The 13052-nt window shown below is 43.4% G+C and overlaps 1 long non-coding RNA gene across 1 annotated transcript; it reads left to right on the forward strand.

Annotated features, from left to right (window-relative positions):
* The first annotated feature begins 4029 nt into the window (after positions 1-4029).
* LOC145422537 (uncharacterized) lies at positions 4030-5998 on the forward strand. The gene is made up of 4 exons (XR_013903848.1): positions 4030-4235; positions 4688-4856; positions 5357-5468; positions 5873-5998. It is a non-coding gene; the product is annotated as an uncharacterized LOC145422537 (long non-coding RNA).
* The last annotated feature ends 7054 nt before the right edge of the window (positions 5999-13052 follow it).

Raw genomic sequence — 13052 nt, forward strand, 5'->3', positions numbered from 1 at the left:
TTTAAAAGCTCAGCGTCTTTTCTTTTTTATAGTGACGGGAGGATGCTCCCTGGTGCTTTTAATTACTTGAAAGTTTATATTTGATAAAAATGCATGGTAGTTTCCTGAGATGACGATGATGATGATGAACATCATGATGAAGACCAATGACCACACATTTCGTTTTAGGCACCTTTCGAAACACTCAAGGCCACAGCTGAAAACAAAAAACCCTATCTGTCTAAAGTTTAAAGAGGTCCACCTGAGACGGGTTTGAAAGTTGAGTCAGTATTCCAGATGTTTGGAAAGAGAGCATTCCAGAGGCAAGGAGCTGAAGATCTGAAGGTTGTATACTCCATGACAGTCAAACAGGGGGAAAGATGGTGAGACAGACAAAAGAAGAAGATCTGTGAGTACAAATGGTGTGCTGACATGCAGCAGTTGAAAGAGGGACTGGGGAGCAAGCTTTTAAAAGTAAGCAGCTGAATCTTAAACTCAATAAAATATTTAACTGGAGCCAACAGAGCTGCTGAAGTCTGAGCATAAAGTGACTAATGGAGGGACTTCTGGTGATGATGTGAGAACACTGGACCAACTGATGTTTATGAACGGGGGCAAAACCAAAATAAAGAAAAGTACAGTGATCAATGCCGTACGAAGGAACCTTAATCAAAGCTGCAGGAGAATAAAGATGTGATTCCAAACACGGAGGGTGGCGGGTGGTCGTGGTGGTGGGTTTAGTAGACATGTAGAGCTGGGTGTCATCAGCATAACAATGGAAACCAAGTCAAATGTAGCTCAGTTAATGTAAAACATGTTTTACGTTAACAATGTTGTAACTTTATTTTGGAAAGGTGCATTTTAAATAAAGTTCATGCTTTATTATAAGAGTCATTGTTTTGTTTATTGTTGCTAGTTTTTGGTTGTTTATTTGCATGTTCGCAAGATCGCAGGAAACAAACTACCACTACCAAACGACATGGTATTATGACTGGAGACTGCTTATTGTTCCAGGTTGTTTGGGTTTCTCAATAAACCTATTTTACGCCTCTTTTTTACACTTTTACATCTCAGTTATCGGCGGACAGTTTCTGATAAAACTTTCCTCCTTGGCTGGTAACATGAAAATACTGCGACCTCCAGGGAGCTGACATTCATAAATAGACACAGACATGAAATGGAACCAAACTAAATGAACCTAGACCCAGCACTCTCAGACAAACACCAAAAATGCCTCATGAGTCCAGGACCATGACACCTAACAGACAAGCCGACTGCATTCGACATTTGTGTCCTTACTTCCACCTCTGGCAGAGTCCTAGAAAACTTTAGGATTGGTGGTGAATGCAGCCTTACAATCACTGCTACGTCCATAAGTAGAAAATCCAGATGATTTCTGATTCTAACCTGTGATTAACGCCCAGTTCTTCTTTCTTTTATGTTCCGTTTCACATTGAACCTGGAGGAAACATTTATTTTGAGTAGTTGTAATTACTGCTACAAGTTAACTGATTTTTCTAACAATAAAGACTTTAATGATTATCTTCCTCTGTATCACAGAGTCTAGGCAGAGGCGTGCATCTTATCATTTCCATGTTGAGCTCCTAGCATGTATGGGCTGACACTTTCCATCAAACTTTACTGACGTGTATGACACAAAGGAGGCAAGTCTTTCGCCTAGCAGCCCATCGTATCCCATACTCCTCTGCTCTCTCGCCCAATTAAAAATGCATCAGGGAGTGGATTAGATGCATGGTCCTAGCTCTACTGTTCCAGACTGTGAAGCTGTCACAGGAATGGATAGGTTAAGGGGTGGGGGGTGGACAGACAGACTGGATGGAGGGAAGAAGAGGGATGGATGCGTAGCCCCCCCTCACAAATCCTTCCTTTTTACTTCCTCTGTCACTTCTGAGCCCTCCCCCACCCTCAGTCACGTCTTTTATTTACGGTTCCTCCCTCAGTGGATTCATTCCTCACCTGTCTGTGGGCTTGAGTTTCCTGCAGCTTCCCTCCCATTCATTCTTGCATCCCCCCACTCTTTCTCTCCAGCTGTTTGCCTCTATGGCTCACTTTGCCTACCACTGATCTGCCTACATGTCATCCATCTTGTCCTTTTTTGCCATAAAAAATCATGCTTCCACACATTTGGCTGTTAGAGTAAATCAGACTGAGGGGGAAACACATATGACGGATGTAAAGGATGCACTTATGTATGTGACACACTGTGAATCTGAGAAAAGCTCCAAGGCCACAATGTATGAAATTTGCTCTGAAGTGTAACGTGGCATCCTGACCCTAGGCTGTGAGGTCAAGGGTTAAAGCCCCATATGTTCAGTGTGACCAGTCCTTTCTAAAAGGTGTGTTCTTGTTGAATAGTCCAACTGATCAAATGTAGTCTGACCTGTAATATGTCGTGTCCCCAGTGTACACACACCCTGTGGGAATATCCTGCAGTGTTTGGCATCGTGGAGGTTTGGAGGTCAGTGCCTCATAGATAGGTGGGGGATATTTATCCAAATAACAATAATAAATAATAAAATCTCAACCCTGTGTTTCCCCGCACAATGGTTTCTGGCTTCACCTCAGTATTAACTGTTGGATGAACTGTTCCTTTTAGTTTGTATAGAATCCTTTCAGTCAAGGGAAAGCGATGTTTTTAAGGCGCTGCACGGGTTCGCACACTCACACCTTTCTGATCTTTTAAATTGTACACTCCTGCAAGATCACTGAGGTCTGCGGATCAAATGCTCCTGGCTGTCCCGAGGTCCAGATTAAAGCACAGAGGTCGGCCTTTGCTGTGACTGCTCCTAAACCGTGGAACGGCCTCTTCACAGCAGCACCTCCCCAACACCGGACGCTTTTAAAACCCGTCAGAAAACCTACTTTTATTCCTTGGCTTATAAATCAGAACGAGTTTGTACTTCTATTGATTTTATGATCTCTAATTTTATGATTCTTTTTCTTAACTCTTATCAAATCTCTCTGTGTTTTTAGTTCTTTTAATTATCTTAACTGTACAGCAGCTTGGTCAACGGTTGTTGTTTTAAATGTGCTATTTAATTTGAAAGGGCAGAGCAGAGGAGTGTAGTAAACTGGTCCTCATCATTGTCAGTCCAAAGTCCCTGTAAACAGACTTGAACAGCAGCTGAGTGACTCTGTGCTCAGCTCAGTGTGTCTGACACGGTGATATTAAAACTATCCCGTCTGTTTGACTTCACAAGTCACAGTCCTGTTTCTTCTGTTTCTTAATATTATTTATAATAGTTCCACTCGTAGATATTCACTAATATCTCGTAAGTTTAAAGCTGATCAGATCAGCGTGGGTCTCTGGAAATGATCCGATTGATCTTTAGCTTCTGGAACGTATCCAGCTCAGCAGGTGTTTATCAATCACTTTTTAAAGATCCTTACGTTTGTGTCTCAGCTCGGCCTCTCCCCGCGTACGTACAGTGACCATTCAGAGAGAAGCAGACAAAGTTGGGACTCGTCGTCGGGCTCAATCATAACCAGACCCAGCTCTCATGACTGCATGAAATGCAGTTAATGTTTTTTCGAGAGTACCTTTAACATTTCTGTTGCAATCAAAAGTCAAAGTGATCTAAAAATAGTAGCCAGACTTTTTCTTCCCCCTAAATAATAAATATAAAGTGACTGGATGCAACGCTAATAAAAGCGGATGATGCCTGGACATCCTGACAAAATGCTCCAGAATAAAATGAAATAAAATGAGTCCAGTTTTTTCATGTATATATAATTTAAAGCATATGCTGTTTGCAGCTGGAAGATATAATAGATGTCTTTGCCATCTACAACTCATGAAACTTTTATATATGTGTGCTCATACTTCTTGTATTTCATCATCTCATCAGCGTCATTTTCAGAGAAGAAAAACCCAACAGGTTAATACCTTTAGTGGGAAAGCATTCAGTCAGCATCCAGAGGACAGCAGCTCGTGGTGCTCGGTGGTGCTTCTCCTTCAGAGGAGGAGGGTGGTGTCTGCATAGGTTACATATACTGTAACATTTTCTCCACCAAACGCTCAAACCAGGGTTTTAGTCGGACCGAGCCAGCGGCGGGGTACAGCGGTAACTCCACCCCTCTCACGTACGCCTTTGACATCCGCTCTATGCTCCTACGCCATCAGGTCCCAGCTCTAAGGAAATTTACATCTCTTTGAATGTGACGCTTAGAAAAAGAGAGCAGGGAAGAAGGAAGAGGAGGAAAAAAGAAGATAGGGAGGGCAGCGGAGGAAGCAGGTGATGGAAGGAAGGAGGAAGGAAGCTTTGGTGTGTGTGTTTGGGGGGCTGGTGATGGTGTGTGTTTGGGGGAGGGGGGTTGGGGGACTAGATTAAATTTTGCCGTCTAGAAAATGAGAAAAAAGGGCCCCCTCTATCTCTGGGAGTCTACTGGGGAGATCTTTATTCTGATTCTTGTTAGAATTGTTTATCACTGTGACAGAGCAGGCTGGGGTGGAGATAAAGGCAGTGCTCCATCACAGCGCTGACAGTGGTAGGACACGCGCTGGAATGAAAGGAGCCAGGGAAATATTATTAATAGATGCTGACTTGATTTGCCTCGATTGCACGTCAAGAAGTGGGGGCCAGGGCTTGATTGCAGCCCTATGAAGTTCTGTCCAAAAGGGAAGCTATTTTTCATTAAGTGATAGAAGTCTTCCCTCTCTCTGTCTCCTCTCCCCTTGCTTTCCAAGGAGCTGATAACATATGCAGTTTATTCTAAGCATGCTGATTTGTGTCAGTGCAGCAGAGAAGAAGACGAGTGGATGGAGGAGAAATCGGTAAGGAAAAACCCGGGGCCTTATCTCACCTTTCACCGTAGAAGCCGTCCTGCTGGTGTGATGCTATTCTTTGGTAAAAGAGGTAAGAACCCCGGCGTGGACAATCGGCCTATCACGGGCATCTGTAAAGCCACGCAGAGCTGCAGCACTCCCCTCCATCCCTCTCTCTCTTCTGACAACAGATAAAGAAGAAGTCTATAAAATGTGATTACACAGGCAACATGTTCATGGGCACAGATACGCCGGGGCACACTTTATTTTTAGAGTGTTGCATTACTAATGGATATACAGGAAGATGAGGATTTACACCCGCCCACGTACAATGCAGGCAGATATGAGCGCGCAGAGTCTATGCATCACATTTATGTGCAAAGCATAAAACAAGCCTCCCCTCCCCCCATCTCCTCCCCATCACCCCATCACTAAAAAAAGAAGCAGAGAAAAGAAAGAAATTGATTCAAAAAAGGATGAAATGCAGCTTTTTTTTTTTGGCGTGTCTGCCATGCGGCGCAAACTTCTGAATTTAGGAGGTTCGGTGCAACTTTGCTTTTCATCTGTGTGTGTGTGTGTGAACATTTCCAGGCTGGAGGACGGCAAGAACCAAGAGAAAAGGCACCTTTAACCTGCTCCTGCTGGACTGCAGAGCTGACGGAGTGTGTGTGCAGCACAGACAGATGGAGGAGCCTGCAGCAGGGTGAGTTTTTCTTTTAACTTTGGAGTTATCAGAGAGAATAGACTCTCCGCACCTCCGTTCCTCCGCCTGTTTGCCCACATCGCTCTCTTTTTGTCTACTCCTCGCTCCGCTCGTGTGTAATTAAGTCGGCCGCAGATAATTTATGCGCTGATATCTCCATTGGTTGCTGGCATTCCTGCGAAAACCCTCAAAAATGTTTCTTTAATTGGATCCTATTGGCAGCACCCTCTTTGCCTTCTAACATTTACCATATGAAATTTTTAGATTGGTAAATATTTCCTCCAGTGGATCATCATATTGGGTTGCGTTTCCCCCTGATGCTGACATTTGCTGATAGTTTCATGTCGTTTTCAACATTGGACCATTTCCTTTCATTTTCTTCTATATGTTATGATTGTCTGCAGGTGACGTGGAGAAGAAACCAATGAAATTAGCAGTGAAGAGAAAGCTAAATGTCAGAATCTTCTGTGTTCTTTCAAAGCAATTATTCCTTAATGAAATAAAGCTGCACTGCTGGGTAAAATAACAAATGTTGACTGGTGATGTTTAAAGCTGTGTGTGTGTGTGTGTGTGTGTGTGTGTGTGTGTGTGTGTGTTTGCACAGGAGTGTGGGATTTCACTTAGCCCATTTAAATCTGAACTAATTCACTAAGAGCTCAAATGGGCTTGTTCTGCTAACTGAGGTCAACAGTTTCAAACGAGCTATTAAACGGCTCCTGTAAGTGACAAATCTTGGAGTGCAATTTGAGAGCCTCTTAAGGCACCACTTTCTCTCCCCTGCACCCTAATAACTTCGCCAGATATGTGAGAACGCTATTAATTACGCCACTTAATGCCTCCGTGCCACACCCCGCACTCAGAGGAGCTCGACTTGTTTCCTTTCCCGATCCTCTGAAGTAGGTGGCGACTTCACCCAGAACAACGGGCGAATATTCATCGAATGTGTCGTTCGATTTTTCCCAGGATCGTTCTGCCCCCCGTCCTTCCTCAGATTCCTCACATTAAAATATGTCTGCGTAAATTGCAGCAGACACATCTGCATATTTGGTTTTCTGTAAAATGTGTGATTGCTCCTTCCATTAGCTGTGACAGTGTGTGTTAAGGCTGTGTGTCTCAGCGCTGAGCACAATGAATAATTGAACTGCCTTTGCAGTGAGGAAGAAAGAGGAAGATGTATCACTTATGTTGGATTTTGTCAGCCAGATAATGCCCCCCCCCCCCCCCCCCAAAAAAAAAATAAAATAAAATAAAATAAATAAAATAAAAATAGAGAACGTTTATTAGCCTCACAAACACTCTTTGTGCCACATGTAGAGACCAGCGCTGTCACATTTCGCTGTCTTCTTCTCTCTCTGGTACCTGCAGAATGACGTGCTCGTGTGTGTCATTGCGGTTCCTGGTCAATTTACAACGCAGCTCTATTAAGACAATTTGCCTCTAAGAAGCTCCCATTAGATCTGCAAATGGCTCGACTCTGAGCAGTGTTTTTCCAGCATCTCGTTATTAGCACGCTGCATTCATTATGTGTTATTGTGGCCTCCCCTCTGTGACCAGAAGTGGAATCTGGGTGTAATTCTATCAGCCAGCACAGAGAACATTTAGAGAATATTATTAAATATTATTAAACCAAATCTGTTTAGGAGCTGCTTTCAGACTGAATCTACACTCTTACATATGTGAGTCTAATGCAATTGAAACCAGCGCACAGAAATAAAGACGCACTTATTTTCAGGCCTTAAAATCCTCCAGCAGCCCGTGTGGTTCCACCACAGACAGGAAGTGGGCGGGATCAACCGGACGCGATAAACTATTCTCTACTTCCAGGCGAGCGAACGCTCATTAATAAGGTGTGGTCAGTTTCATCAGTGAAGCGACTTGAAGAAAATATTTAAAGTGGAAAAGACAAAAAACATTTTAGTGTCAGAGGTGGCAGAAAAAAGATGGTAAACAGAAGTACGAATACTTGTGTCAGAAATACTCTGTAACCTGATAGTCTCTCAAGTGTATAAGAGCAAATCTTTGTGCCAAGCTAACTGAACCTCACGTCATATTTATACGAGGAAGCACAAACCTCGTTTCAGCTTCAAATTCTAATGAATGTACTCGGCTGCATCATACCATCCACAAAGCATCTGTACTTTTAATTCATTTACTGTGGGACGTAACAAAGTTATATTAAAATAAAGTAGATAAACAGAGCTGGAGTGAATGTCTCTGTAAGCCAAGCTCAACACTACAAACTCAGGTCCTCATTTACAAGGACGTTAAAAAAGCCAGTGCACCGTTAACATGTTATTATCATCTCTCATGTAAACACATACTGATTTCATCTGTCTTCACTGCACAGAACTGATCACCAATAATCACGTGTCCTATCCAATGAGCTTCTGTGCACACTGTCGCAGAGACAGGTTTGACCTCTCACCAGTGAGAATGTTTTAGAAGTGTAATCAGCAAACGTAACAGTAAAAACTAATGTTGCAACATCTGGATTATCAAGAAGCAGAATTGTGAGTGATGTGAAACTAAATGATACATTTATAAGAAAATGATTCATCAGCCGTACACACACAGTCATAAGGACAGCTTCTGCTTTAATGAAAGGTGATGAAACGCTGTACAAGCAAAGTGCAAAACACTGCTGATCCTCCTGCTTCGTCACAGGAACTTCTGTAGAAGTGGCTTCAAGTTTCCAAAGGTGACCTTTTCTCTGCCGTTCTGGTGAAAGAAAGAGAAACGACATTGTGTGATTGTTGCCGTCCTGAGAAACCACCAGTCACAAAAAACAAAAAGATGGGGAGGTAGCAGAGGAGGAAGAGGAGGAGGGCTTGTTTTTCTGGTTGTTATCTCCTCACTCTGCTGCAGCTGCCTTGCTGTACCGCACAAACACCTGCTGTCCTTCTGCAACACCAAGAGAAAAGTCAATTGCGCTGCGTGATAACCTGCACTCGTGTGTGCAGCGAGGAGAGACACCTTTGGACGTGGTTAAGATACTCTGACACCCTTCCTCCCCGTGCTTTGCTCTGCCACTCTGCCATTCCACCGTGTTTACTCACTATTTGTGATTTTGTTTTCCCCTCTCTGCGCTCACGCTTTGCTTTTTTGCCGCTGACTTTGATCTGGCTGTTCAGAAGTGTTTTTGAAACGCTCCCCCTCCCCGCCCCGAAAGTCCCGTCCTTTATTTTCCTCCAGAGCAGCGTCTTCAGAGGAGTACAAGCGTCCAATTCTGTCACAATTCTCTGTCGCCTTTTTGTGCGCTTGTGCTGGAGTGTGTCTCTGTATGTGGGCTTCTGCAAAACAGCAAGAGAAGCTGACTACACAATAGCCGTGTGACTTTACAATAGCGACTGTGGCTTTATCTTGACAGGAACGGAGGCCCCTTTTGTCTGTCGCGGGCACTGGCGTCAAAGGGCTCCGTGTCCAAGAGCGTGGCGTCCCTGCGAAGGACTCTGCCTACGACAGCGTAGGAACGCTCCATCTGACACTGGCGACGTCCCGCCCTCACAAGTTACAGAGAAAGAAAAAGTGAGCGGGTGAGGGGCTCATTAGCTGATCCTTGAAGGATCTTCTTGAAGCTCTTCAGATCATTTCTGAGAGCCTTCCAGTGTGTTTCATCTGTGATGCTCCCTGAACATCCTCAGAGTGTCACAGCACAACTGCAGTGACAGAGAGGGAAATGTTTGTGCAGCATCTTCCTGTGGAATGAACCATCAGAGTTTATCATGGCCACAGTGAGACGTCAGTGTTAGCACATGGACAGGATGTTCATGCTTTGGTATAAAATCTGGGAACTTGTTGGTCACCGCACAGATGTGAAAGCTGTAGAAGTCTGAGAGGTAGGAATGGTCGAAGTGGTTGATTATTCCAAACAGGATGATCGCTGCCAAAATCAGAAGTAACGGAGACCTTTGGGCTTCCCTCGGAGAGCTCTGAGGTAGCCTTATTTTACAGCCAGTTCAAGTCCAAACCTCCACTTGATATTTTCACGGAGCAGCCCTGCATTCACCTCGGGTTGTTGTTGTGATTTGCTGCTGTATGAATGAAAACTGTTACATTGATGATACATGTTCATGTCCTGAACTAAGCTGCTTGGATATCGAGCGCTCAGCTTTGGAGACGTGTTCGTGAGCCAACACTAATGAAACGGGATCTTTTTGAAATCATCTGCCAGAAATTTAATTTGACTTCATTTAGTTTCTTCTCTCACTATTAGTGGCACTGATCTGCCTTTTTTTTCTCTTTTAGTTCAACAGACACTGAGAATAAGAAACAATTGTGGACAGAAACAGTTGTTACTGTGCACATTCGACCTTCCATAGATCTGGATGTGTAGATGAAGAGGCAGCCAAAGCCAGGGTGTGACACAGATGTGCTGGTGAATGCGTGCACTCACACACCCAGGGCGTCTGACTGTAGCTCACAGTGTGCTCACAGAGACTACAAAGAACGAACTGCAGGAAGGAAAAATGCCGGCGAATGAAAATAATAAAGACAGACAACGATTAAAGGCTGAGATGCAGCAATTATTTACAGCATGTGTAAGAATAGAAATGAACAGAGTCTCTACGCCGGTTCAACTGCTCCTTAGTAAAGTCGACTCAGGGTTGTGATCTGGTTTATGCACATTACAGATTCTTTCTTTTTTCCTTTTACTTGGTAACTGTCATGATTATCAGACGGCTAATTGTCATGATGTGTGTATATCAAATTCCCTTACTTGCTGTGTGCCTTACAGTGCTTCAGGTCCAGTGCAGGGAAAAACAAAGGGAAGTTATTTATGACACTTTACACCATTCAGAAGTTCTTATAATCCCTCTGATCTGATGGCCGTCTGTCTGCGGCCGCCGCTCCGTGTGGATGTAGTCCGTATAATCCCAGCGCCCAGCTCACCGGAGTCATTGTGCTCATAAGTGGATAAAGCAACACGGGCTGGATTTTGCATGGTATTAGCAGACCAGGAACCAATGACCAGTAAGAGGATTGTGAACTCGCAGGGACCCCTGAAGGACTGCAGATAAAACGGTGGGATTGTAACACCTCACATGATTACGTGTCTGGATTTGACTTCAGGATCAAAACATTTCCCAGAAGCTGGAATGACCCCCATATTACGTGGAGGGAGCGGCGCATCTCCGCCGGCCTCTCAGCTGTCACCTCTCCTCCTCTCCAGCAGCTGTCAATCACTGCCATGGCTGCTTTGACTGGTTTAACGCTTCTGCTGATTGATGCCACAGTTTAGCTGGATTATAGGCTCTAATCCAGCACTTTCCCTCTCTCTCTCTCCCAGGGAAAGTAATACATGTGAAAATTACTCAGAACAGCACTGACACTTCTTTGAGAGGCAGAGTACCTGCTGCGTCCACCAGGGGAGCTGTTCTCTATGAAACAAGCCCCACTGCAAGGAGCAGCCCTCGTCTGAATGCTGCAGGCTTCGGATGTCACGGCATTTAGTGCTGTGGCAAGAAAACAGATACTCTGACCACAAACTCATTCATTCACATTATCTGCAAATTACTACAGAAATAATCATCAAGCTTGGAAATTTAATTCTTAACAGCCAGGATTAATTTTAAATCATATTTCAAATTGCAGTGTTTGTAATTTGCACCAGGAAGCATTGTGTGTTTTTACTATACTCAGATATTTAATAATGACAACAAAGCTTTATTTAATTTATGGGATCTGTTCTCCGGGAAAAAAGGAAACTTTATGTATTTATTCATTTTTGCACAAAAACAGAAATCATATTTATGTTTGCAACAACATTTTTCAGAGGAGGAAACAAATAATAAAAAGAATTTTTATTTTTTATTTTTCTAAAATAAAATAAAAAAGAAAGACTTTTTTTTTATTACCAACTTGAACCACAAATAATGACTTTAACAGTCAAACGGTACATTTGTCATTTTTTTGAGCAGTGATGACAGAATTTTAAGGGGAGCAAACATTTAATTAAGGCATATTTGACGTATTTGATTTCACTGCACAGAACTGTTAAATAAATAGTGCATATAGAGGTGAACACACACGTCAGCACACTGTGGTTTTTTATTGACCTGTGATGTTTCTCCTGTTGCTCAGTTCACTTCATGGCTCACACACATGAACAAAATCAGACTGATCATTAATTAAAGCAACTGTTCATGATGTTCAGAGAACGGCTCGTCCACCTCCTTTATTCATCTAAACAAAACTTTATTAACAACATTTCAAATGTCCATAAAGTTTTAGCTCATTAACGGTGTGATGGTGCACTGCAGTCCTGCTCTACCACAAAAGGATCACGTGTGTCATTCTGAACATAACGTCCTCACGCTACCGTCTATTTCTGACGTGCTTATGGAGCCTGTGATTGGCTTCAAATCAAAGTGACACCAGGACACTGCTGCTGATCACTAAGGTTAGTTACTGGGTGTAAAAATTCAATACAGTATTGATTAACACTTACAGGGTTGTGCGATATATCCAGGGATACATTTAAATCAAGGAGAGCAAGGTCAGGTTGTGTGCTACCGCTTGCATGCTAATTTGCAGTTTTCCTTTTGTTTCCACTTTGTGTGCTTCTGATTGTTGCAGGAAAGATGATAAATGAGAAAAATAAATAAAAATACATTTGGACTGATGCTGTGGAGACTAAAGGACGGCTACACTCAGATGTGTTTGACACAAAGGAAAAGGAGAGATTTTCTGTTGCGTTCTCTGACTTTTGCTGACAAAAGAGGGCAGTATGATGACATTGACAAAGTAAGCAAACTTTTACTGTCACGTACACTGTGTGTGTGTGTGTGTGTGTGTGTGTGTGTGTGAGTGAGTCAGTGAGAGAGTGAATGAGAGTGTGAGACAGAGATCGTGAGTAAAAGGTTTTCTCAATGTGTGTGTGTGTGTGTGTGTGTGTGTGTGCAGTGCGCTTTTGTCAATATGCTCAGTGTATGCAATTACTCTTTCACGTGGATGCGCGTGAACAACTGCACATGCACAAATACACACGCCCCTTTTGCTTCACACACGCGCGCACACACACACACACACACACACACACACACACACACACACACACACACGCCCCTTTTGCTTCACACACGCGCACACACACACACACACACACACACACACACACACACACACACACACGCCCCTTTTGCTTCACACACGCGCACACACACACACACACACACACACACACACACACACACACACACACACAGCAGTTGTAGAAACATTAAAGGCCTTCTTAAAGCAAACACGGGAGAATGTGCATGCAAGTGTGCACAGCAGGGAGAGGTATTTTTTTAACCATCATCACATTGTAGGAAACCAGAAGCCCCGCCTCTCCCAAAAATGAACAGTGCATTTGCAAAGCTTGGTTTTCTTTGCATTATTGGATGCATTTTATACGATGTTCCCTTCATAGTAAAAGAAAGCCAGCTTACAGTTACAGTACTGCAGTTAGCAGGAGAAAAGGAGTCATGTAATTGCCTCTGAAGTGCTAGAAAGCCTTTGACCAGCACAGCCCTGGTTAGCATTCAAAAAACACTTCTCAGGGATGAAAGCCTCATTGAAAGCCAGCCTGCTAATGATAGTATA

The sequence above is a fragment of the Astatotilapia calliptera genome, chromosome 19 (assembly GCF_964374335.1).
Source record: "Astatotilapia calliptera chromosome 19, fAstCal68.1, whole genome shotgun sequence".
Taxonomy (NCBI): Eukaryota; Metazoa; Chordata; class Actinopteri; order Cichliformes; family Cichlidae; genus Astatotilapia; species Astatotilapia calliptera.